The 27,789-nt window shown below is 36.5% G+C and overlaps 1 long non-coding RNA gene across 1 annotated transcript in view; it reads left to right on the plus strand.

The window, feature by feature from the left end:
* Positions 1-10,785: 10,785 nt before the first annotated feature.
* The window catches only part of LOC130683407 (uncharacterized), a 48,094-nt gene continuing 31,090 nt past the window's right edge, over positions 10,786-27,789 (plus strand). Inside the window, exon 1 of the long non-coding RNA XR_008997104.1 lies at positions 10,786-10,857. This is a non-coding gene — a long non-coding RNA (uncharacterized LOC130683407). The remainder of the gene's footprint in view (positions 10,858-27,789) is intronic.

Here is a 27,789-nt window from a genome sequence, read left to right on the forward strand (position 1 = left end):
TTTAATTCACCCATCCATGCCAACCTCTCCCCAATGGAAACCACCTGTCAGTTCTTAGTGTCTGTAAGTCTATTGCTCTTTCATTCATTTTGTTTTGTTTTGTTTTAGATTACACATAAAAGTGAAATTGTATTCTATTTGTCTTTCTCCACCCAGCTTATTTCATTTAGCATAATACCCTCTTAAGTCCTTCCATGTTGTTGCAAATGGCAAGATTTCTTTCTTTTTATGGCTGAATAACAACCCATTGTGTATGTACTACATCTTTATCCATTCATCTATTGATGGATTCTTTGGTTGCTTCCATATCTTGGCTATTGTAAATCAGCAGTAAACATAGCGGTGCATATGTCTTTTAAAACTCAGAGAGTTTGTTTTCTTGGGTAGATTCCTAGAAATGGAATTACTGGGATGTATGATATTTCTATTTTAGTTTTTGAGGAACCTCCATATTGTTTTCCACAGTGGCTGGACTAATTTACGTTCTCATCAACAGTGTGGGAGGGTTTCCTTTCCTCCACACTATCATCAGCACTTGTTATTTCTTTTCTTTTGGATAGCAGCCATTCTGACTGGTGTGAGGCAATACCTCATTGTTCCCTGATGATTAGTGATGTGGAGCATCTTCTCTTGGGTTTTTTGGCCATCTGTATGTCTTCTTTGGAAAAATGTCTATTCAGGTACTCTGACCTTTTATTTGGATTATTTGTTTTTTTTAGTGTTGAATTGTATGAGTTCTTAATATACATTTTGGGATTAGCCTCTTATTGGATATATCATTTGCAAATACATTCTTTCATATGGTATGCTGTCTTTTTGTTTTGTTGAAGGCTTCTTTGCTGTGCAGGTGTTTAGTTTGATACAGTCCCACTTCCTTATTTTTGCTTTTTCTCTCCTTACCCAGTAGGGAGATGTATCCAGAAAGAAATTTCTTATGCTGATGTTCATGAGATTCTGGCTTGTGTGTTCTCCCATTATTTTTAATATTTCATGTCTTACATTTAGTTCTTTAATCCACTTAGAGTTTACTTTTGTGTGTGGTGTTAGGGAGTAATCCAGTTTCATTCACTTATATGTAGCTGTCCAGTTTTCTCAATACCATTTATTGAAGAGACTGTCTTTCCCCATTGTATATTCACAGCCCCTTTGTCATATATTTCTTGACCATATATGCATGAATTTATTCCTGGGCTTTCTATTCTGTTCCATTGATCTATGGATCTGTTCTTGTGCTAGTACCATATTGTTTTGATCACTATAGCTTTGTAGTATGGCTTGAAATTAGTGAGCATGATGCCCCCAGCTTTGTTCTTCTTTCTCAGGATTGCTTTGGCTATTCAGAATCTTTTATGATTCCTTAAAATTTTAGGATTTTTTGCTCTAGTTCATTGAAAAATGTCACTGGTATTTAAGTAGGGATTGCCCTGAATCTCTAAATTGTTTGGGCAGGTGGCCATTTTGACAATATTAATTCTTCCTATCCATGAGCATGGGAGAGATGTCCACTTATCTGTGTCTTCTTTAACGTTTTTCACCAGTATCTTAGAGTTTTCAGAGTCTTATAGTACAGGTCTTTCACCTCCTTGGTTAGGTTTATTCCTGGGTATTTTATTCTTTTTGGTGCAATTGTAAATGAATTGATTTCTTGATTTTGCTTTCTGCTAGTTTGTTGTTAGTGTATAAGAATGCAACAGATTTCTGTACATTGATTCTGTATCCCACAACTTTGCTGAATCCATTTATTAGTTCTAATAGTTTCTGGTGAAGTCTTTAGAGTTTTCTATATATTAAATCATATCCTTTGCAAATAGTGACAGTTTTACTTCTTCCTTACCAATTTGGATGCCTTTTATTTCTTTTTCATGCCTAATTGTTGTGGCTAGAACTTACAGTTCTACGTTGAATAAAAATGATGAGTAGGCATCCTTGTCTTGTTCCTGATGTTAGAGGAAAAAGTTTCAGCTTTTCACCATTGAGTAGGATGTTAGTTGTATGTTTGTCATATTTGGCTTTTATGTTGAGGTATGTTCCCTCTATACCCTCTTTGTTGGGAGTTTTATCATTAATGGATGTTGAATTTTTTAAAAATGCTTTTACAGCATCTATTGAGATTATGATATGGTTTTCATTCTTCCTTTTGTTAATGTGGTGTAACACACTAATAGATTTATGAATATTGTGCCATGCTTGCATCCCTGGAATAAATTCTACTTGTTCATGATGGATGATCCTTTTGATGTATTTTTGAATTTGGTTTGTTAATATTTTGTTGAAGATTTTTGCATCTATATTCATCAGGGACATTGGTCTCTAATTTCCTTTTTTTTTTTGTAGTGTCTTTGGTTTTGGCATTAGAGTGATGCTGGCCTCATAGAATGAATTTGGAAGTGTTCTGTCCTCTTCTATTTTTTGGAATACTTTAAGAAGGATGGGTTTTTGTTCTTCTTTAAGTGTTTGATACAATTCACTTGTGAAGCTATCTATTCCTGGACTTCTGTTTGTTGGGAGTTTGATTATCAGATCAATTTCATTACTGGGAATTGGTCTGTTCAGATTTTCTGTTTCTTCATGGTTCAGTCTTAAAAGACTGTATATTTCTAGGAATTTATTCATTCTTCTGTGTTGTCTAATATGTTATAATTTTTCATAGCATTCTTTTGTAATTCTTTGCATTTCTGTGGTTTCAGTTGTAACTTCTCCTATTTTGTTTCAGATTTTATTTATTTGTGTCCTCCTTTTTTCCTGGTAAGTCTAGCTAAGGGTCTGTCTATTTTGTTTATCTTCTCAAAGAACCATCTCTTAATTCATTGTTTTCTTGGTCTCTACTTTATTTATTTCCACTGGTTTTTATTATGTCCCTTCTACTAATTTTGGGCTTTGACTGTGCTTCTTTTTCTAGTTCCTTTAGTTATAGGGTTAGATTGTTTGAGATTATTCTAATTTCTGGAGGTAGGCCTGTATTGCTACAAAATTCCCTTTTAGAAATGCTTTTGCTACATCCCACATATTTTCAGCCATTGTGTTTCTGTTTTCATTTGTCTCCGTGTATTATTTGATTTCTTCTTTGATTTGTTCATTGATTCACTGACTATTTAGAAGCATGTTGTTTAGCCTCCATGTGCTTCTGATTTTTCTGTTTTTTTCATGTAATTGATTTCTAGCTTTATAACACTGTAGTCTGAAAAGATGCTTGATACAATTTCAATCTTCTTAAATTTGTTGAGACTTTTATTGTGTCCTAATATGTTTTCTATTCTGAAAAACATTCCATGTGCACTTGAGAATGTTTCCTGCTGCTTTTGGGTACAATGTTCTGTATGTATCTGTTAAGTCCATCTGGTTTAATGTGTTTTCAACCCTTGTTTCCTTATTTGTTTTCTGCCTGATGTTCTAACTATTGATGTAAGTAGGGTGTTAAAATCTCCTACTCTTATGATGCTATCAGTTTCTCCCTTTAGGTCTTCTAGTATTTGCTTTATATATTTAGGTTCTCCTGAGTTAGTACATACACATTTACAATGTTATATCCTCTAGTAGGGTTGATCTCTTTTTCACTACGTAATGTCCTTATTTGTTTCCTGTTACTTTCTCTGTTTTGTAGTCTATTTTCTCTAAAGCAAGTGTTGCTACTCCTGCTTTTCCTTTTCTGTTTGCATGAACTGTTTTTTTCCAAGTCTATGTATGTCTTCAGGTCCAAAATGGGTGTCTTGTAGGTAGGATATAGATATATCTTGTTTCTTTATCCATTCAGCACCCCTGTTTGTCTTTTGATTGGTACATACAGTTCATTTACATTTAACATAATTATTGATACATATGTACTTATTGTCATTTGGTTAATTGTTTTCTTGGTTTTGTAGTTCATCTCTATTCCTTTCTTCCTCTTTTATACTCTTGTAATTTGATGGCTTTCTTTAGTGTTATGCTTGGATTCTTTTTTATTTTTTGTGTACCTATTATAGGCTTTAGGTCTATGGTTATCATAAGGTTCATATATAGCCTCCTCAATATGCAGCAGTCTTTATGAAATTGATGGTCACTCAATTTCAAACACAATCTAAAAGTACTACTTTTTCTTTTTCCTCCTCCATATTTTATGCATATGATGTTATAATCTATACCTTTTGTTGTATCCCTTTACTAATTTTGTATATAGCTGATTTCACTACTTTTGTTTTTCTAATTTCATACTTGCTTTGTAAGTGATTGGTCTACAACATTTACTGTAGGTTTATTTTCACTGATGAAAAATATTTAGACTTAAGAATATTTCCATCTAAAGAAGTCCCTTTAACATATCATGTAATGTCTGCTTAATGGTGCTGAATTCCTTTTAACTTCATTTATCTGGGAAACTTAATCTCTCCTTCAATTCTAAATGATAACCTTGTGAGACAGAGGATTCTTCTTTGTAGATTTTTCCCTTTCAATATTTTAAATATTTCATGCCACTCCCCCTGGCCTGTAAAGTTTCTGCTAAGAAATCTGCTGTCAGCCTTGTAGAGTTTTCTTGTAAGTAAGTATCTACCTTTCTCTTGCTACTTTTAAGATTCTTTTCTTATCTTAATCTTTGCCACTTTAATTGCTATGTGTCTTAGTGTTCTCCTTGGTTTCTTCTTGTTAGGTGCTCTCTGTGCTTCCAGCACCTGGATGTCTATTTCCTTTCCCAGGTTGAGGAAGTTTTCAGTTGTTATTTCTTCAATTAGACTTTCTACCCCTTTCTTTCCCTCTTGTCCTTCTGGGACCCCTATTGCATGAATATTGTTCTATTTAGGGTTTTCACTGGGCTTTGGTGATTAATGGGCCTAGTCACCAAATCCCAGTGCAATGTGTATTCATCTTCCCAGAGAAGATCTCCAGGTCCAGGTTTGTTTGATTCCTGAGGTTTATCCCCTCCCCACTCCATTTCTCTCCCTCCTATTTGTGGGCTGCAATGGGGGAAAGACTTGGGTCCCAATTGATCATGGTTATGCCTCTTTACCCTTCTCAATCTAGCCTTCTCTTCTTCACCAGTTGTAGATGGTCTGTTTTGCCATGTTCATATCATTTTTAGGGTTAGCCGAATTTGATATAGCTGCTTCCTCAATTTCTATGTGGTAGAAGGTTATCAGTGACCTCTTATTCTGCCATTTTCCTCCTCTAGATGTTAATATTCTGGTTTTGATTTCCCTCCAGATAAGTATGATTCATACTATATGTGTTCAGCTTTCATTATGAAGAACTTTTCTAAATGACTGGGAAACACATTACAATTTAAAACAGAAATAATGAGCATAGCCTAAAATTATGTCAAGCATTGTCAAGAAATTCTGCATCAGGTCTTGAATTTCATTTCCCACTCTTTTAGTCAAATATGTCTTTTGCCTATGAGCCTTCTTCATTTTTCAACTCTGATTTTTCTAAAGTCATTCTCTATGCTTGGAATACTCTTTTTTCATATTTCCATGTATTCAAATCACATAAATGTTTCATGGTCCATCTAAAAATGTCAGCTTTCCCTATGAATTTTGTATTCATACATTATCTTTGAGTCATGACTTTAAAGATCTGGATTGAAACCTGACTCTTCCACTTCATAATTGTGTGACTTTGAACACTGTAATTATTCTTTTGAAATTTTTCTCTCTTCAGTAGAAAACATCTCATAGAATGAACTAATAACTGAGTGAGACAGAGCATATCCTTTTACCGCCACCTGTCCTTCCCCAAAAGCTCTATTTCTGCCTCTGTCTGTGTCTGGAAAATAACACTAGTTTCTTTGTTCAGTTTTATTTTTATCAATATAAATTCTTTAAAAATATCAAATATACCACAAGATTTAGAAAAACAAAAACACAGGTTTCTTGTGCCCCTACCTGCCAATATACTACTTCCAATGGCAACCACTTTCTAATTACCATCCTTTTGCTGCTCTTTAAGATTTTTCAATTTTAGTTAGTGGTCTTCTATTAACTTTTCACAATGGAAAGTGAGGATTGACCTCTCTTCTACCTACTTCCCTGAATGCAAAACTTGCCCTTCCCAATTTTGACATTATAGCTTGTTTATTATGACTGCTGAAATATTGATCATATGTGAGCTAAGAAGAGGCAATGTTTTCATGTCCTTTTTTATACCACTTTCTATTTTCCCCGGAGTTAATAATTGCTTTAATTTTCATATCATAGTTTACTATCTTATTTACTCTTTCTGCTCTCTTTTCTAATATTGCTTTGACCTGCCTTTAACCTTTTGGACATAATTCTTTTATTTTATATGGTGGTAAAATTGGATAAAGTCAAATGTAAAATTGACTTTCAACTGTGCTCCTATCGAGCTCACATTACACTGATTCTTTGTGTCATTTCAATGTGATGACATTGATCTAAATATCTTCTTAACAAGAATCCTTCTTGGATGGAATACTTTGAGTTTTCCTTATTAACAACAGTATATTTTTAGATTTTAGCAATTAGTTTCCAGCTCTCCAAAGATGCATATAAGCTTGTTTTGGTAGGCCACTTGTCAGTCAGGTCCTTTGCAACTATAAATCCATCATATAATCTATTTGTTATTCCCATGATTTCTGTCCCCTAATGTACATGCCATGTATAATCCCCTCATCTGGAGTGTGAGTGTGACTGAATATGATGTAGTTCACTCTTATGGTTAAGTTATATACAAAAGGTGAAAGGTTTTTGCAGATTTAATAAAGGCCCCAAATTAGTTAACTTCGAGTTAATCAGAAGGGAGATTATCCTTGGTGGGTCTGATTTATCAAGGGAGCACTTAAAAGGGACTGGTGCCTTTCTATAGGAAGAGATTCAAAGTGAGAGAGACATCATCCTCTGCCCATGAAGAAGTAAATTGCTATACTGTAGTGAAGGTCACATGTGCAGATGACAGCAGGCCACTTGTAGAAACTGAGAACAGTCCTCAGATGACAGCCATCAAGAAGGCAGAGACCTATGGTTTTAGATAAGGACCATGAGCTGCCTGATACCTTAATTTCAGACTTGTGAGACTCTAAACAGAGGACCCCATAACACTGTGCTTGGATTTCTGGTCTGCAGGACTCTCAGATGAATTATTGTGATATTTGTTTTAAGTCACTAGGTTTATGGTAACATGTTATGTAGCAAAAGAAAACTACTGTACCACTTGCATCTAAAAAGTCCATCATTTTTAAACTCTGAAATATTGAACATCGGCATAAATTTTAAAGCTCTCTTTTTCAGAGAAAATTGTTTTAAAGTCAAAAGTTATTTGAACTCATGAAATTAAAGTTGAATTCAAAGTAAGCTACAGTTATAACAAAAAAATTGAAATGGTTTTATGTAACTTGATTGTCCATTTATGGTGATTTTTTTTTAAGTTCAAAAGCAGTTTTACTTCCAACAGTATGAGATTTTGTCATAACCTACATAACATCAGACAATTCAGGTTTAGTTAGTCCAACCTTTTCTAGGCTCTTTATGACCTCTTTAAAAGTCATCAAACAATTAAAAAAAAATTTCTGTTTTACTGTAGTTATTTTCTCCATTCTCGTTCTCAATATATTTCTAGGTTAGATAAGGATTCTTCTTATCTCAGACTTTGGAATACAATTTACTTTCAGGCTAACATTTTAACATCTTCTCCATGGCTGGCAACAATGATAGCCATCTTATAGGCACACATCTAACAAGGCTATTTTCTCTCTACATAAAGTAAAAAATCTCATTACGTGCTTCTACACACCTTAAGGAAACTTAAAAGTGATAAACAAACCTACATTATGACAGTCTCAATATCACTCATAAGCAGATAATATCTCTTTTTAGCAGTGTTGTACACAAAGTGTGTGGGACATTTAGCAAGTAAGATATTTTCATTTTCTTAAAAAAAAGCTTACAGACTGAATGAAAATTGCCAAAGTTTACATTTGCACTGTCTGCCAAATATTCAGATAGATGAGCAATGTCTAGTTTGTATCTGAACAGCATATTAACAATTTTTTGTTTTTTTTTGCAGTTTCATTAAAATTTTTATAGAAATCAAGAGGACAGTTGGAAATTAAATTTTTCATGGTTCCATATAAATGTTAGGATTGATTTTTTCTGTTTCTATAAAAAATTCCATTGGATCAAAGCATTAGTGGTAAGATATAACAGAAACAGCTTTATATTGTGGAGAGCTAACAAAATGTCCCCATTTTGATTTATGCTCCCTCTTGAGATACCGTATAATGACAGTAAAGGAATTCTCTTTGGCTTAAACTCATAACCATGAATAAATGTGAAAAGAGATGATAATGAGAGATGTCAACAAAATTTGGGGAGCTTGCAAGTGGATGGCCAAGTGGTAATTGATTAGAGCAGGAAAGTCCAAATGTGACAGGGGAGGACAAGAAGAAGCAGCAAATCAATTTACACCTTCCAAGTGGGATATAACAGAAACAAAGTGTGGCTGGTTGTTTTTCCCCTAAAGTCCCTCCTCTTGGAATCCTCCAAACTGGTACTTCTCTTCCTACCCTCATCCTTTAACAGTACTTTGTATGACCCCAATTTTGCTGATTATTTTTAATAACTGCAGTAACTTCTTTTTCCCTCCAATTATCAAGTGCTACCTTTTGAGCTGAAGTGGAACCTGCATGTAGAGTTCTAGTTCTTTAGATGCTCACAGTTAAGCTTTATCCTAATATGGGGACTTTAATCAAGATGGTCATAAAAGCAGATTGGCCTTTCCTTAATGGAAAGCAGGTTAGCAGGTTGATAATCACAGGCCTTGGTAGATAATACATGTTAAATGAGAATCAAATGAGGTAACTAAGAGCTTTCTTCAAACTGTAAAGTGTAATATGATAAATAGATATTTGAATTGACCCAGTGAATTCTTAGAAGGCACTATAAATAAATTGCATCAAATTTGGCCATAAAAGTTACACATATCCTTTATTACCCCTACTGTGTTTGACAGTTCTTCATTGTTTTTCCCTTTCCAGCTTTACATTCTTGATTCCAGATAACAGGGCTATGTGCCCACTCTCTGCCCATTGCTCATGGTCTAGGGATGGGGGTACAGTCTTGGCAGGGATCATTGGTATGGGGGGGCCCACCCTGATCTAGTACTACTGCAACGGCCATTTCAGAAAATATTTTGGGCTGTGAATTTTGCAATAAATACCAAGGTAAGGATGTCATTCATTTGCTTTGTCACTTTTTTGTTTTATTCCTGAGCATCACCATAATTATCCTACTTGTTTCCTTTTTTCAAATATATTTAAGGAGCTTCTTTGTAGATTTCTTAGAATTTGCAGAGCCTGATAGTTTTGGCAGGCTTCCTGTTATTTACAGAAGGCTCAGATTCTCCTATCAATTTCTCTCTGGATGGATATTCAGAAGAGTGTACATTAGTTTTTTTGGCCAATATCCAGTCAAATAAAGTAGAGTCCAGGCCATTCTACTTACAGATCTGTGTTAAACACACTAGTTCTGGGGCGGAGCCAAGATGGCGGCATGAGTAGAGCTGCTGTAGAGTAGAGCCAGGACTGCTGAACACACAACCCAAGCCATCCGGGCCAGAGCGCAGAAACAGTGCATGCGTGGGGTCCTGGACACTAGGGAAACAGGACAGCAAGACCGGTGAGCGGGTACCGGAGGCCGGTGCCAGACGACAAAAGAAAAGCGAGTGGCCATTTTTGTTGTTGTTGTTGTTGTTGTTTTGTTTTGGAGAGTGCTTTTTGGAAGTCTCAAAGGGACAGGGACCCCAATACTAGGGAAACAAGGAGCAAGGCTGGTGAGCGGGTATCGGAGGTCAGTGCCAGAGAACAAAAGAAAAGCGAGCGGCCATTTTTTGTTGTTGTTGTTGTTGTTTTGTTTTGGCGAGTGCTTTTTGGAAATCTTAAACAGACAGGGACACCAATACTAGGGAAACAGGGCAGCAAGGCTGGTGAGTGGGCATCTGAGGCGGGCGCCGGAGAATAAAAGGAAAGCGATTAGCCATTTTTTTTATTTGTTTTGGTGAGTGATTTTTGGAAGTCTTAAGGGGACAGGGACCCCAATACTAGGGAAACAGGGCAGCAAGACTGGAGAGCAGGTGCCGGAAACTGGCACCGGAGAATAAAGAAAAAAGTGTGGCCATTTTTGTTGTTGTTGTTGTTGTTGTTTTGTTTTGGCCAGTGATTTTTGGAAGTCTTAAAGGGACAGGGACCCCAACACTAGGGAAACAGGGCAGCAAGACCGGTGAGCGGGTACCAGAGGCCGGCGCAGGAGAACAAAAGAAAAGAGAGCGGCCTTTTTTCTTCTTTCTTTTTTAATTTATTTTTAATTTTATTTTTTGTTGTTGTTGTCATTTTGTTTTGGTGAGTGCTCTTTGGAAGTCTTAAAGGGGCAGGGCGGGACACTTAATCCAGAGGTAGGGAATCTGGGGATCTCTGGGCACTCTAACCCCCTGGGCAGCAGGGAGCACGGAGGACCATTACGGAGATAAATAGCCTCCTAGCAGCTCCCCCTACAACGTGACTCCATTTTGTAGCAGCGGCATGAGCCAGGCCACGCCCACAGCAACAGCAGAGATAAACTCCATAGAAGCCAGGCAGGAAGCAGAAGCCCTGTCTGCGCGCAGCTGCCCAGCACAAGCCACTAGAGGTCGCTGTTCTCCCAGGAGAGGAGGGCCACAAACCAACAAGAAGGGAAGTTCTTCCAGCTGTCACTCGTCCCAGCTCTGCAAACTATTCCTATCACCATGAAAAGACAAAATTACAGGCAAACCAAGATCACAGAGTCAACACCAGATAAAGAGACAGATCTAACCAGTCTTCCTGACAAAGAATTCAAAATAAAAATCGTAAACATGCTGACAGAGATGCAGAGAAATAGGCAAGAGAAATGGGATGAAGTCTGGAGGGAGATCACAGAGGCCAGGAAGGAGATTACAGAAATGAAACAAACTCTGGAAGGATTTATAAGCAGAATTGATAAGATTCAAGAGGCCATTGATGGAATAGAAACCAGAGAACAGGAACGCATAGAAGCTGACATAGAGAGAGATAAAAGGATCTCCAGGAATGAAACAATATTAAGAGAACTGTGTGACCAATCCAAAAGAAACAATATCCATATTATAGGGGTACCAGAAGAAGAAGAGAGAGGAAAAGGGATGGCAAGTATCTTGGAAGAAATAATTGCTGAAAACTTCCCTAAACTGGGGGAGGAAACAATCGAACAGACCACGGAAATATACAGAACTCCCAACAGAAAGGATCCAAGGAGGACAACACCAAGACACATAATAATTAAAATGGCAAAGATCAAGGAAAAGGAAAGAGTTTTAAAGGCAGCTAGAGAGAAAAAGGTAACCTACAATGGAAAACCCATCAGGCTAACATCAGACTTCTCAACAGAAACCCTACAGGCCAGAAGAGAATGGCATGATATACTTAATGCAATGAAACAGAAGGGACTTGAACCAAGGATACTGTATCCAGCACGAATATCATTTAAATATGATGGTGGGATTAAACAATTCCCAGACAAGCAAAAGCTGAGGGAATTTGCTTCCCACAAACCACCTCTACAGGGCATCTTACAGAGACTGCTCTAGATGGGAGCACTCATAAAAAGAGCACAGAACAAAACACCCAACATATGAAGAATGGAAGAGGAAGAATAAGAAGGGAGAGAAGAAAAGAATCTCCAGACAGTGTATATAACAGCTCAATAATCGAGCTAAGTTAGGCAGTAAGATACTAAAGAGGCTAACCTTGAACCTTTGGTAACCACGAATTTAAAGCCTGCAATGGCAATAAGTACATATCTTTCAATAGTCACCCTAAATGTAAATGGACTGAATGCACCAATCCAAAGACACAGAGTAACAGAATGGATAAAAAAGCAAGACCCATCTATATGCTGCTTACAAGAAACTCACCTCAAACCCAAAGACATGTACAGACTAAAAGTCAAGGGATGGAAAAACATATTTCAGGCAAACAACAGCGAGAAGAAAGCAGGGGTTGCAGTACTAATATCAGACAAAATAGACTTCAAAACAAAGAAAGTAACAAGAGATAAAGAAGGAAACTACATAATGATAAAGGGCTCAGTCCAACAAGAGGATATAACTATTCTAAATATATATGCACCCAACACAGGAGCACCAGTATATGTGAAACAAATACTAACAGAACTAAAGGGGGAAATAGACTGCAATGCATTCATTCTAGGAGACTTCAACACACCACTCACCCCAAAGGATAGATCCACCAGGCAGAAAATAAGTAAGGACATGGAAGCACTGAATAACACAGTAGAACAGATGGACCTAATAGACATTTATAGAACTCTACATCCAAAAGCAACAGGATATACATTCTTCTCAAGTGCACATGGAACATTCTCCAGAATAGACCACATACTAGCCCACAAACAGAGCCTCAGTAAAATCCAAAATATTGAAGTAATACCAACCAATTTTTCAGACCACAAAGGTATAAAACTAGAAATAAATTCTACAAAGAAAACAAAAGGCCCACAAACACATGGAGGCTAAACAACATCCTTCTAAATAATCAATGGCTCAACGAACAAATTAAAATAGAGATCAAGGAATATATAGAAACAAATGACAACAACAGCACAAAGCCCCAACTTCTGTGGGACGCAGCGAAAGCAGTCTTAAGAGGAAAGTATATAGCGATCCAGGCACACTTGAAGAAGGAAGAAAAATCCCAAATGAATAGTCTAACATCACAATTATCGAAATTGGATAAAGGAGAATAAATGAGGCCTAAAGTCAGCAGAAGGAGGGACATAATTAAGATCAGAGAAGAAATAAACAAAATTGAGAAGAATAAAACAATAGCAAAAATCAATGAAACCAAGAGCTGGTTCTTTGAGTAAATAAACAAAATAGATAAGCCTCTAGCCAAACTTATTAAGAGAAAAAGAGAATCAACACAAATCAACAGAATCAGAAATGAGAACGGAAAAATCAAGACAGAGTCCACAGAAATACAAAAAATTATTAAAGACTAATATGAAAACCTATATGCCAACAAGCTGGAAAACCTAGAAGAAATGGACAACTTCCTAGAAAAATACAACCTTCCAAGACTGACAAGGAAGAAACACAAAAGTTAAACAAACCAATTACGAGCAAAGAAATTGAAACGGTAATCAAAAAACTACCAAAGAACAAGACCCCCGGGCCGGACAGATTTACCTTGGATTTTATCAGACCCACAGTGAAGACATAATACCCATTCTCCTTAAAGTTTTCCAAAAAATAGAAGAGGAGGGAATACTCCCAAACTCATTCTATGAAGCCAACATCACCCTAATACCAAAATCAGGCAAAGACCCTGCCAAAAAAGAAAATTACAAACCAATATCCCTGATGAATGTAGATGCAAAAATACTCAATAAAATATTAGCAAACCGAATTCAACAGTATATCAAAAGGATCATACACCACGACCAAGTGGGATTCATCCCAGGATGCAACGATGGTACAACATTCGAAAATCCATCAACATCATCCACCACATCAACAAAAAGAAAGACAAAAACCACATGATCCTCTCCATAGATGCTGAAAAAGCATTTGACAAAATTCAATATCCATTCATGATAAAAACTCTCAGCAAAATGGGAATAGAGGGCAAGTACCTCAACATAATAAAGGGCATATATCATAAACACACAGTCAACATTATACTGAACAGCGAGAAGCTGAAAGTTTTTCCTCTGAGATCGGGAACTAGACAGGGATGTCCACTCTCCCCACTGTTATTTAACATAGTACTGGAGGTCCTAGCCATGGCAATCAGACAAAACAAAGAAATACAAGGAATCCAGATTGGTAAAGAAAAAGTTAAAACTGTCACTATTTGCAGATGACATGATATTGTACATAAAAAACCCTGAAGACTCCACCCCAAAACTATTAGAACTGATATCGGAATACAGCAAAGTTGCAGGATACAAAATTAACACACAGAAATCTGTAGCTTTCCTATACACTAACAACAAACCAATAGAAAGAGAAATCAGGAAAACAACTCCATTCACAATTGCATCAAAAAGAATAAAATACCTAGGAATAGACCTAACCAAAAAAGTGAAAGACCTATTCCCTGAAAACTACAAGTCACTCTTAAGAGAAATTTAAGGGGACACTAACAGATGGAAACTCATCCCATGCTCATGACTAGGAAGAATTAATATCGTTAAAATGGCCATCCTGCCCAAAGCAATATACAGATTTGATGCAATCCCTATCAAGATACCAGCAACATTCATCAATGAACTAGAACAAATAATTCAAAAATTCATATGGAAACACCAAAGACCCGAATAACCAAAGCAATTCTGAGAAAGAAGAATAATGTAGGGGGGATCTCACTCCCCAACTTCAAGCTCTACTATAAAGCCATAGTAATCAAGACAATTTGGTACTGGCACAAGAACAGAGCCACAGACCAGTGGAACAGACTAGAGACTCCAGACATTAACCCAAACATATATGGTCAATTAATATTTAATAAAGGAGCCATGGACAGACAATGGTGAAATGACAGTCTCTTGAACAGATGGTGCTGGCAAAACTGGACAGCTACATATAGGAGAATGAAACTGGACCATTGTCTAACCCCATATACAAAAGTAAATTCAAAATGGATCAAATACCTGAATGTAAGTCATGAAACCATTAAACTCTTGGAAAAAAACAGGCAAAAACCTCTTAGACATAAACATGAGTGACCTCTTCTTGAACGTATCTCCCCAGGCAAGGAAAACAAAAGCAAAAATAAACAAGTGGGACTATATTAAGCTGAAAAGCTTCTGTACAGCAAAAGACACCATCACTTGAACAAAAAGGAACCCTACAGTATGGGAGAATATATTTGTAAATGACACATCCGATAAAGGCTTGATGTCCAGAATATATAAAGAGCTCACACGCCTCAACAAACAAAAAACAAATAATCCAATTAAAAAATGGGCAGAGGAACTGAACAGACAGTTCTCCAAAACAGAAATACAGATGGCCAACAGACACATGAAAAGATGCTCCACATCGCTAATTATCAGAGAAATGCAAATTAAAACTACAATGAGGTATCACCTCACACCAGTAAGGATGGCTGCCATCCAAAAGACAAACAACAACAAATGTTGGTGAGGCTGTGAAGAAAGGGGAACCGTCCTACACTGCTGGTGGGAATGTAAATTAGTTCAACCCTTGTGGAAAGCAGTATGGAGGTTCATCAAAATGCTCAAAACATTTGATCCAGGAATTCCACTTCTAGGAATTTACCGTAAGAACGCAGCAATCAAGTTTGAAAAAGACAGATGCACCCCTATGTTTATTGCAGAACTATTTACAATAGCCAAGAATTGGAAGCAACCTAAATGTCCATCGGTTGATGAATGGATAAAGAAGATGTGGTACATATACACAGTGGAATACTACTCAGCCATAGGAAGAGGAAAAAACCTACCATTTGCAACAACATGGATGGATCTAGAGGGTATTATGCTCAGTGAAACAAGCCAAGCGGAGAAAGAGAAATACCAAATGATTTCACTCATCTGTGGAGTATAAGAACAAAGGAAAAACTGAAGGAACAAAACAGCAGCAGAATCATAGAACCCAAGAATGGACTAACAGTTACCAAAAGGAAAGGGACTCAGGAGGATGGGTGGGTAGGGAGGGATAAGGGGGGGAATGAAGAAGGGGGGTATTAAGATAAGCATGCATGGGGGGGTGGGAGAATGGGGAGGGCTGTACAACACAGTGAAGACAAGTAGTGATTCTACAACATTTTGCTATGCTGATGGAGAGTGACTGTAAAGGGGTTTATAGCGGGGGACCTGGTATAGGGGAGAGCCTAGTAAACATAATATTCTTCATGTAAGTGTAGATTAATGATAACAAAAAAAAAGAATGAAAGAAAAGGGGGATTACTCCCTGATAGGATAAAACTAACTGTAAATCAACATTTAATGCATGCTTTAAATATCCTTAATTTTGCTAAAGGGTGTCAGATGATCAGCTATGGAGGTACATTTTTCTGATAATATTCCTTTCTCTTAAAAAACAGCAACAACAAAGCAATTCCTGTGTGGTGACCTCCAATGAGTTCTACACAATGGTATAAAGGGCATATCAAAGTGTGGGCAAAGGGTCTGTTTGTGTTTATACAGAGGATCACAGCCTAATTTGGCTACCCCGAAAATGAACTAAGATACGATAGGAAAAAGAACTTCCAACATCAGCACTCTCTGGAAGACTCATGTCAGAAGATGATCATCAAAAAACCCCAACAAAGATCCACGCACTGCTACAGGTATAGATGCACTCATCCCACCAGTTCCTGGACTTGCCATGGGAATGGAGAAGGAGATATCTAAGCTGGCCTGTGCATACAGTAAAACAACAAATTTGACTGGATCTATACTGTTGGAACTCAACCAAGAATTAGGAGAAGTGCAAGTTGTAGCGCTCCAAAATCTTACGACTACAGACTATCTACTGTTAAAAAAACATATGGGATGTGAACAGTCCCCAGGAATGGGTTGTTTTAATTTGTCTGATTTCTCTCAGACTGTTCAAGTTCAGTTGGACAATATCCACCATATCATAGATAAGTTTTCACAAATGCCTAGAGTGCCTAACTGGTTTTCTTGGTTTCACTGGAGATGGCTGGTAATTAGAGGTCTGCTTTGGTTATGTAACTGTATTCCTATTATGTTAATGTGTGTACACAATTTAGTTAATAGTTTAAAACCTATATATGCTTAAGTTACTCTACAAGAAGATATGTCAAAGAAATAATCAATCTTCCCATGCTTTCTTCCATCTGCTACTCCTATAGCTTTTCTTCTTCCTTCCTAATTACAATCCTTAAATAGAATTCGTGCCTCATATCGAATTTATCGAGTATCATAATTCTACCAAGTGGTAAAGATACCTCAAGACAAACACTGAGCATAAAAGCCACAGGATATAAATCTGCAAAGAAGTAAATAGCTAACCTTTTCAAACAATATTGCCTCTCTCTCACTTACCAACTTTACATTTCCCTGTATGGCCCCGGAAGATGACTGGTTAGCCAGAGACGGGTAAGATTCCTCAAGGGAGGAACAACCTAAGACAGGCACAGTCGCAGGGGGGCCATCAGGTGAGAAATTGGGGATCAACAGAGGTGAGGCTTAGAACCTCACCCCCCCTGTTCTGAGAGAAATCTTCTGCATACGTGGATGTTTTATTGCCCTTGTCTAGCTTGGATTAACACATAGTCTACAGGCACACACCTGATCATCTACATTTGCTCTCTTACAACACTAAACTATGTTTTCTACCTTTATCTTGTATCTACCTACCACATCAGCATTTTATTTTAAAAAAATAATATTAATAATAAGGGAGAAATGTGGGATTCACATATAAATCAAGTATAAAAATCAAATGAATATTCATATTTGACCTGATTGTTTATAGTTCATAATGCGTGATCAAAACCAAAAGTTTCTGTAATGACTGCCCTGTACTGTTCACCATGTAAGAACTTATTCACTATGTAAGAATTTGTTCACCATGTAAGAACTTGTTCGTTATGCTTCAGAAGATTGGAGACTGATGAGAATTAGGCTTGGGGTGGATTAATGATTGTGCATTGAGCATTGAGTCCCCTATACAGAATTTTATTGTTGTTAACAACCATTTGATCAATAAATATGAGAGATGCCCTCTCAAAGAATAATAAATAGAATTAAGAACTCACTTCTTCACAAGTAAAAAAAAAAACCAAAAACACACTAGTTCTAAAGTAGTCAGATAATTCAGTGGTAAACAATAGCATAGACCTAGTGGTAAGTCTAAAATAGAAAAAGTGCTTTGCATTGGGATTTAAAGAAAGACATGTTTCAGAAGGCAAAGACTGCTGAGTAGGGGCATATGCCAAGGCATAGAGATCCATGTAATTCAGTTTAGGCCAAGATTTGGAGACTTATAGGATAATAGACTTACAGGATAAAGACTTAAGAAAAATTATATCAGTGGGAAAAAGACCTCCAAAGTCTTTGAGCAAGGTGGAAAGCAAGAAGAGAAAAACCAACTCAAATTTGACCCCAGGCTCAGACAGCTAAATTTTTTGCAGGGAGATTTTTTTCGCTGCCTCCTTGAAATGTGTGATAAGGTGGATTAAAGAAAACAGCAATGGATGTCAAGTTAAGAGACCTGATTTTTCATGTGGTTCTACTACTAAACAGGCTGTGTTACCCTGGCCAAGTTGCCAGGCCACTGCAATTTGTTTTTTCTCCACCTAAGTTTTTTCATTCCCAAAGGAAAAAGTTATATGCGTAAGATCACTTTGAGTTCTGGCTTTCTGCATTATTGATTCCACCTGCCACCCAAGCATTACCAGTAGGCTTGGGAGCCCATAAAAAGAGCATCTCTCTCACTTTCCCCAAATATAGTGAGAGAATTTCTATAAGCAAGGATGGATTATGAGAGTGGGTATTCTTTTATAATTTTACTCAAGAATTCAAAAATCCCATTTTACTTGTTGATTACCATTAACTTATTTAGCCTAACAAAGCAGTTGTTTAATAATTGCAAGTTACAATTCACCCAATTATGTGAATTAAATGAATGAATGAAAAGAAAAGGAGATTGCCCATGAACACTCCTGTGAGTGTCCCTATTACCCCATTTTACATTTATATTCAGATGCAGGCACAGTCATTTGTCTATACTCCTTCCTACCCCTATTTCTCTTAGGATGTTTTATAGCTATTTGCACATATTCTAAAGAAGAGGGAAAGTATCTTTTTTAATGCAAATATAATTGTATTTCTCAAATCACCAGGCATAGCTACTGAAGTGAGCTCTTTCAACTAGAAAAGGGCATTGAACAGGGAGGGAGAAAGGAGTAAAATGGTAAATCTGTTCTTATTCATGAAAGCAAGGATTTACCTACTAGAGATGCAGGCCCTTTCCAAGGAGTTATACCATTTATGCTCTGTAGTTGCTAAGTTCTTAAGCTGAATTGAGTACCTTCAACCCAATGGGGTTTATTCGTTTATTCAACACAAGACTGGGCCTTGTCTAGGTGAATGAATAAAGGCCATATTTGTGTAAAAGAGCAGATGTAGTATTTTTAGACACTAAACTCGTGGGAAATGGCAAGGGAATATGGAGTGAGAACATGGATGATTACTGAGTCCACATTTATTTTATTTAGTTGAGTATGAAACAGTAAAATCAATCTCCTTCAGGCTTATTTATCCAAAGACAGTAAATGCATAGTCTTTTTCTGGTCATCATGCATTGGCTGTATACATAGAAATAACAAATATGTATGAAGTCTATACTATTAACATTACAGAAAGACAACGCTTCTTAAAGACAATTATTAGAATTCATTTTTCTGTTTTTTTTTTCATCCCAGAAGCATTTATTTAAACCTACCATATGCATTACTTCTTAACTAAGGCTCACAGACCTTTTTGAAATATTTTCATCATTCAGGTCTTTTGCTCAAACATCAGGTTTTAGGTTAACTTCTTGATTGCCAACGTAAAGAACTGTCATCGTGCTCTGAGCACAGCACCATGGGTTTTCTTTTTAATTTTTAAAAATTATAATGTAGTCAAATTGACTTTTATGGGGGAAGGGAGGTTAGTTTTATGAATCCTATTACATGTAGAGATTCATGTACCCACCACCATAATCAGGACACAGAACAGTTCTATTACCTCTAAAAAAAGCTCCCTGTGGTACTTCTGAAGAGTATTAAATTCACCCCACTCCTGGCCTCTGACAATACTGATCTCTCCTTAATGGACTAACTATAGTTTCATCTTTTTGAGAATGTCATACAAATGGAATCATACAGTGTAACATTTTAAAACTGGTTTCTTTCAGTAGCATAATGCCTTGCAGATTCAACCAAGTTGTTGCTTGTATCAATAGTTCATTCCTTTTTATTTCTGACTAGGGTTCCATTGTATGGGTATAATGAAGTTTGTTTATCTATCCACCTGTTGAAGGAAATTTGGATTGTTTTATTTGGTTATTATGAATAGGGCTGGTATAAACAATCCTTTGTAAGATTTTGTGTGAACATAACTCTTCATTTCTCTGGGGTACATTCCCAGGAATGGCATTGCTGGGTCATATGTTTAACTTTATGAGAAACTGCTGAACTATTTCAAGTGGAGGTACCAAACTGCTGCATTCCTACCAGCAATGTATGAGAGTTCCACTTGCCCTGAATTCCCATGAGTACTTGGTATTATCAGTGATTTTTGAAAGATTTTAGCTATTTTAATAAGTAGATAGATAGTGGTATTTCATCATGATTTTAATTTGCATTTCCCCAATGGCTAATAATGTTAAACATCTTGTCATGTATGTAATTATTGCCATCCATATATTCTCTTTTCTAAGGATATGTTCAAGTTTAAGTCTTTTACTATGTTTTAACTGGGTTGTTTTCATATTGCTGAGTATTAAGATTTCTTTATATAGTCTGGAGACAAGTCCTTTTTTTCAGATATATGATTAGTAAATAGTTCTCCTAGCTGGTAGCTTGTCTTTTATTCTTTTAACAAGATCTTTGGCATGGCAACAGTTAAAAGTTTTGATGTATTCCAGTTTATCATTTTTTTTCTTCATGTTATCATATCATTCTTTTGATGTAATGTTTAAAAACTCTTTACCTAACTCCTGGACATAAAAATTAATTTCTGTGTTTTTTTTTTAAGTCTCATGGTTTTAGGTTTTGCATATAGATCTGTGATTAATCTTGAGTTACTTTTTGTTTAAGATATGAAATATAGGCTGAGGTTTATTTTTTTGCATATGGATATGCAGTTGTTTCTAAAACCATTTTTATGAAGACTATCCTTCCTCCTTTCATTTGTTTTTGTCAATTTCTCAAAAATAAAATGGCCATGTTTGCATTAGGTCTGTTTCTGGACCCTCTATTCTCTTCCACTGCTCTATATGTCTATACCTTTGCCTATACCACACTGTCTTTATTACTATAGCTTTATAGTAAGTCTTAAAATTAGTAGTGTAGTTCCTCAAACTTTATTCTTCCTTCTCCAAATTGTTTCAGCTATTCCTATGTCTTTGCCTCCCCATATTCATTTCCAGAAGCTACTTGTTTCTATCCATAAAAAAAACCTTTTAGGATTTTTAGTAATTGTGTTAAATATAGGTACACTTGGAGAAAAATAACCTAACTACAGTGAGTGTTCTAATCCATGAACACATTATGACTTTCCACTTATTTCAATATTTAAAAATTTTTTTTTAGTGTGTTATAGATTTTAGCAAACAGATCCTGCACAGGCTGTGCTTATATTTACACCCAAGTGTTTCAGATTTTTTGGAGCTATTATAAATGGCATTGTTTTTAAGCATTTCATTTTCCAATTGTTTATTTTAGGATGGTGAAATAACACCTTGCTAAACTCACTTATTAATTCTAGTAGGTTGTCTTGTTTTGTTTTAGATAGAATCTTGGAGTTTTTCTATGAAGACAACTATGTTGTCTATGAAGAAGGACATTTTTACTTCTTCATTTCAATCTGTATGCCTTTTAATTTATCTTTCTTGCATTATTGTACTGACTAAGACTTATAGTGCAACCTTGAGTTAAGAGTAGTATCCTTAGCCTTTTTCTGTGTTAGGGAAAAAGCATTCTGTCTTCCACCATTAATTATAATGTTAGCTGGAGATTTTGGGGTATCTATTCTTTGCCAGATTGAGTGGGTTCTTTCTGTTCCTAGTTTGCTAATTTTTTTTTAATGGATAGTGAATTTCATCAAGTGATTTCTTTCTGCAGCAACTCACATTATCATGTACTTTTTCTTCTTTTTATTGCTCAGATTGTGGGCAACATTGCTTGACTGCAGAATACTGAAACAGCCTCGCATTCCTGGGATAAACCCCACTTGGTTGTGCTATATTATTCTCCATATGTTGGCTTAATTTGCTAATAATTTGAGAATTCTTGTTTCTATGTTAATGAAGGCTATAGATAGTCTTCAGCCTACAGATTCTATATGGACACTTTTCTACTTTTGTACTATCTTTGGCCTATAAAATATGTTGGGAGGTGTTTCCTCATTTCCTACTTCTAGAAGAGATTTTGTGGAATTTGTGTTATTTGCTTTGTAAATGATAGTGTTCCACAGTAAAATAATCCTCTGGGTCTGGAAGTTTCTTTATTGAGAGTTTTTGAACTATGAATTCTATTTTTAAAATTCTTATAGGACTATTTAGGTTATATATTTCATCTTGGGTGAGTAACTTATAGTTGTGGCAGACAGACTGTAAGATGGCCCCCAACACTGCTTGCCTCCTGATGTTCACACCTTTATGGAATCTGTTCCCTGTGAATGTGGGCAGAACCTGTGTCTTGCATCTAACCAGTAGAATACAGTGAAGGTGATGGGATGTCACTCCCGTGATTAATTTACCTACGTGGCAAAAGTAGTGGGTTGCCAGTCCTGTGATTAAAATTATTTGACTCCATCTTAGTAGACTTTACCTAGAGACTCTCCTTGTGGGCTGAATTATGCAAGTGCCCATATTGGAGAAGTTAGCGTGGCAAGGAACTATAGGCAGCTGTTAGGATCGGCAGCAGTTTCTAGTGGCCCCCAGCAGTCATCAAAACACCAGAGCCCTCAGTCACATAGGTGCAAGGAAATGAATTCTACCAAAAACTTGAATGATCATGAAAGCAGATTCTTCCTCATTTTAGCATCTGGATGAGCATGGAGGCCACTTGACACTTTATGTAGCATAAGTGCCTGGCAGTTAGCTTTTCTGATTTTAATGTGTCTGACATTAAGCTTTTGATTGCCAAGGCACCAGTTTCAAAGATGTCCATCTCAAACACAGTACCAGCTAAACAACTGAAGAGCCAGGTCACCCGACCCATGAAGTTCCCCTTTATAGAAAGTTCTGGTTGACTTAAATGACCGTGGTATTGGCATTGACTTTTAAGATATGACACCAATACATTATCCATGAAGGAAATAATTAATGGGCTGTAACTTATTAAAATTAAAATTTCAACTCTGCAACTGTCCAGAGAATGAAAAGACAAGCCACAAGGTCATTTAGATTTCCTCCTATTAGCTTCTCAGAATTGTACAATTTTGCATTTTATAATTAGGTCTGCACTCCATTGTGAGTTAATTTTTGTGAAGGGTGTAATACCTGTGTTGATTCATTTCTTTTTGCATGTGGATATCCAGCTGTGACAGGAACATTTGTTGAAAAGATTTTTGAACATTTGCAAAAGACATATCTTATAAAGGACTAAATTATCTAAATTGTACAGATGGCAAGTAAGCATATGAAAAGATACTCCACATCATATGCCATCAGAGATATGCAAATTAAAACATGAGATACTGCTGCACATCTACAAGAATGACCTACATCCAGAACACGGACAACACCAAATGCTAGTGACAATGTAGCACAACCAGAACTCTCATTCATTGCTGGTAGAAATGAAAAATGGTACAGCTACTTTGGAAAGCAGTTTGGTGGTTTCTTATGTAACCAAACATACTCTTACCATACAATCTGGCAATCACTGCTTGGTATTTACCAAAAGGAGCTGAAACCTTATATCCAAACAAAACCCTGGACATGTTTGTTTGTAGAAGCTTTTTTGTAGTTTCCAAAAGTTGTAAGCAACCAAAATGTCCTTCAGTAGGTGAAGGGATAAATGAGCTACAGTTCATTCAAATAATGGAATGTTATTCAGAGCTAAAAAGAAATGAGCTATGAAGCAGTGAAAAGATATGGAAAATCTTAAATGCATTTTACTGAGTGAAAGACACCAATCTGAAAAGGCTACATATTGTATGATTCCCACTATACGATATTTTGGTAAAGCAAAACTATGGAGGCATTAAAAGATCAGTGGTTGCTGGTGGTTAATGAGATGGAGGGATGAATAGGTGGAGAACTGAGGACTTTTAGGGCAGTGAAACTATACTGTATGTTATCTTAATGGTGTATACATGTCATTATGCATTTGTTCAAACTCAGCAATGAGTACAGCACCGACAATGAATTCTAGTATAAACTTTGGACTTTGGGTGATAATGGTGTGTCAATGTAGATTCCTCAACTATAACAAACGCACCACACTGGTGGGGGATGTTGATAACAGGTGAGGCAATGCAAGTGTAGGGGAAAGGGATACATGGGAAATCTCTGTCCCTTCTGCTCAGTTTTTTTATGAACCTCAAAGTACTCTAAAAAGTAAAGTCTTTTTTTTTTAAGTACCACTTTTTTCCTGGAATTCATGATTTCTGAGTAATCTACAATCATTCAAATTATGGTAGTTATGTAGGTAATGCCCTGGCTTCCTCTGGCTGCTTTCAAATATTTTTCTTTGTGCTCAGTTTTCATTGTTTTGATTATGATATATCCGTACATAGATTTCTTTAGGTTTACTCTGTTTACAGTTCACTGAACTGCTTGAATCTGTAAACTTTATTTTACCAAATTTAATACATTTTTGGCTTTTTATGTCTTCAAATATCTTTTGTCAGCAGTATACCTTTTTCCCCTCCTTCTGGACTCCAGTGAAACAGGATTAGGTCCTTTTTTTTACATATCATCCACAATTGCCTAAGGTTCTATTGGTTTCTTTTTTCTTTTTCTTCTTCCTATTTTCTGCATAGGATAATTTCTATTGATCTGTCTTCAAGTTCACTGACTCTTTCCTCTATTATTTCCATTCTGTTATTGAACCTATCTGGTAAGTTTTTAAATTTTTGGTTATTGTCTAAAATTTTCATAGCACCTTCATTATATCTTCTATTTCTTTGTTGTGACTTTCTGTTATACAATTTGTTTCAAGAATATTCACAATTGCTTGTTGAAGCATTTTAAAAACAGCAGCTTTACAGGCCTTGTCAGATAATGCTAGCATCCATGTCATCTAAGTGTTGGCATCTATTGTCTTTTCTCATGTAAGTTGTGATGTCCTTGGTTCTGATGTTGAGTAATTTTAGATTTTATTGTACACACTTTAGCATATGAGATTTTGTTCTTAATTAAAACCTATGAGGAATGTCGATACTTTTGCTTTTGTAAATAGTTGAACTGGTTAGATGTAGATGATAATTTCTGACTACCTTCTATGGACTGTTAGTCCAATGTCAATTCTGTTTTCAAAGCCATCTCAGTGCTCTTTGGATCTATTCTTAATGTACACCAGTCTGGACTTGAAATATGGTCTGTTAGTTCAGTTCTCAAAGTCTTTGATAGTCTGAATATGATCAGATACATTCTTACATGGTAAGGTGTGACCCAAAGAATCCATAAATACTTTATGGAGTATCTTTCCTGATTTCCTCTGTCTGAGAAAGTCTATAATTCTTTCCCTAGTATTGGGGCTCCTTTTTCTGGTGTTCTGGCTGCAAACTGGGGCAGCAGTTTCCATCCTTTTCCTTCTTTATTTTTTTAACAAGCTTTTACAAGTGCAGCTACATCAGGGGCCAAGCAAAAGGAGAAAAAACATGAAAAAGGTGTTGGCCTTATACTCTTGAAACCACAGCTCCATTGAAGGTTTCCTCCCTCAGAGTTTTGGTTCCTTTGGGCTCCTGTTACCTTTCATCACTACAGCAGGATTGCTTGCAGACTGAAAGGTGAGAAGATGGACAAAAAGAGGAAGAAGAAAAGGTGGGATTTCTGCATTCCCTGAGTATTAATAACTGCCTTTCTTTACTTCTTAAGCCAGAAACCCTGGATTGCTTTTTGTTTGCACTCAGATATCTATTTCTCTGTTCCTAGTGCACTGAGTTTAGAGTAGGGGATATTGGAGGTGGAATAAAGATAAAACAATTGTTGGTTCAGGTACACTCAGAATTCTTGTCTTCTTCCCAAATATGCCTGAAGCTATTTACTTTTCAGAGTCATGAAAATTGCTGCTTCATGCATGCTGTCCAGGTTTTGTAGTTGTATTCATTAGGAAAAACAGGGTGGAGTGTGCTTAGTCCATTTTACCCTGAACCGGAAACCGCATCATCCTGTTTTCCTCATAGCTCTTATCATTATCTTAATTTATTCCTCTTATTTTCTTTGACTTATTTATTTTTTGTTATTTCTCCCATTAGAATGGAAACTCCTGAGGGCAATAACCTTGTCTATCTTTTTTGCCATAACAGTATTTAACCCTAACTTTTAATTTAATAAATATCTGTTCAATGACCAAATAAATGGAAGTGGGTTGTGAATTGACCATATAAATGAAAATGGGCTATAAATGGACCCTTAAAGTATGCGATTATGGTTTTGGAGAGGTGTAGAGAAAAAAAAAGAGGCATTTTCACTCATTAAAGCCATATGTAAGGAACAAAAGATGGTTAGGAATTACTGTGAAGGATAGAGATTAACGAGTTTATTTGAAGCAGTGGGTTCACGTAGCATGCAATGAGCCAAGAAAGAAAAATTCTATCTAACTTATTTAGAGGTTTTAATAAAAGGCAAAGGTATTTAGATCTTATTCAGTGGGCAAAGGAAAAGTGATAAAAGTTTTAAACAGGTAAACAGTATGATCAAAGCTTTCATTTAGAATGATTGCTATGACAACAGCAAGAAGAGATTTAAGGCAAGGAGACTACTTAGAAACTGTCTATATTGGGAGGTGATAATTTTGGAGCATGAATCAAAGAAGTGACAGAAGAAATAAAGAGAGGTGACTGATATGTAAATCACTCACTGAGTGATTGGTTCATCCAGGGTAGAGAACATAATGAAAGGAAATCGTGGGACCCTTGTCAAGAGACAAGGCAGGTTTCTCCAGAACATATAGGGAAAGCCTTTAGCAATGTTTCTTTCTGAAAAGTAAAACTCCATTTTTATTCTTTTTGAGATGGGATTGTGCCTGAACACTCCTCCCCTCCATTTCTGTTCTTTGGCTCCCCAAGCCCTGTTGCCCCAGAGGCTCTCTCTGACCCTTCCTGAGTGCCTGGCATCCTGGCAAGCTCTTAGCTGTCAAATTTCTATCCAGGTGGCCTCCATAAATATCTCAACAGAATTTATTTTCTTTAATTTTCTTTGGCCTTGCTTGAGAATTTGCTGATTGGGAGACTGCTTGGGGGCCAGTACGCCCAAAGATGGATAGCCACATCTGCTAGCCATTTAGATTAATTATTACACCTGTGTCATAAAACCTGCATTAATAAAGAGGTGGCAAGGAAACTCATACTGCAGCCTAGACAGGACCCTCATTCCTTCCTAACTTTGCATCTCCATCAGTAGCTTGTTACCATCCTTCTCTCCTGGCACACCATCTGGAGTGTTACAAGTTACTTCCTCCAGCATCCCCATGACTAGTGTGTTTCTAAGTCCTGTTTCTTTATTTGAAACACTTTTCAGAGCCATCCTTTCCTGTCTCTTTCTAGTCTATATTCTAGTCTAGGCCTTCTCTAATCACATGACACCTAGAATATTACAAATCATCTCTCTTGCCAGCTGCCTGCCCCTTCTATATGCTCTTTATAAGGTAGAAAGAATCTTCTTTCTCAAACATTTTGATCAAGTTACACTCAAGGGCTGTGACTGGTAAGCATGAATCTCATCTTTGATCTATTGATAAGCTCTTAGAAATTTACAAGGTTTTCTGCTGTCTTTTTCTTTTTAATCAAATACAAATGCTTCATACTGGTCTTTAGGGCTGTCTATCAACATCTCCCAGTGTTCTTGTTATCGTTTATGACTGACCTTTGACCTTCAATTATTTTCTGCTCTAGCCAAGCAAACCTGCTTGCTCTT

This window comes from Manis pentadactyla, chromosome 4, assembly GCF_030020395.1.
Source record: "Manis pentadactyla isolate mManPen7 chromosome 4, mManPen7.hap1, whole genome shotgun sequence".
Classification (NCBI taxonomy): Eukaryota; Metazoa; Chordata; class Mammalia; order Pholidota; family Manidae; genus Manis; species Manis pentadactyla.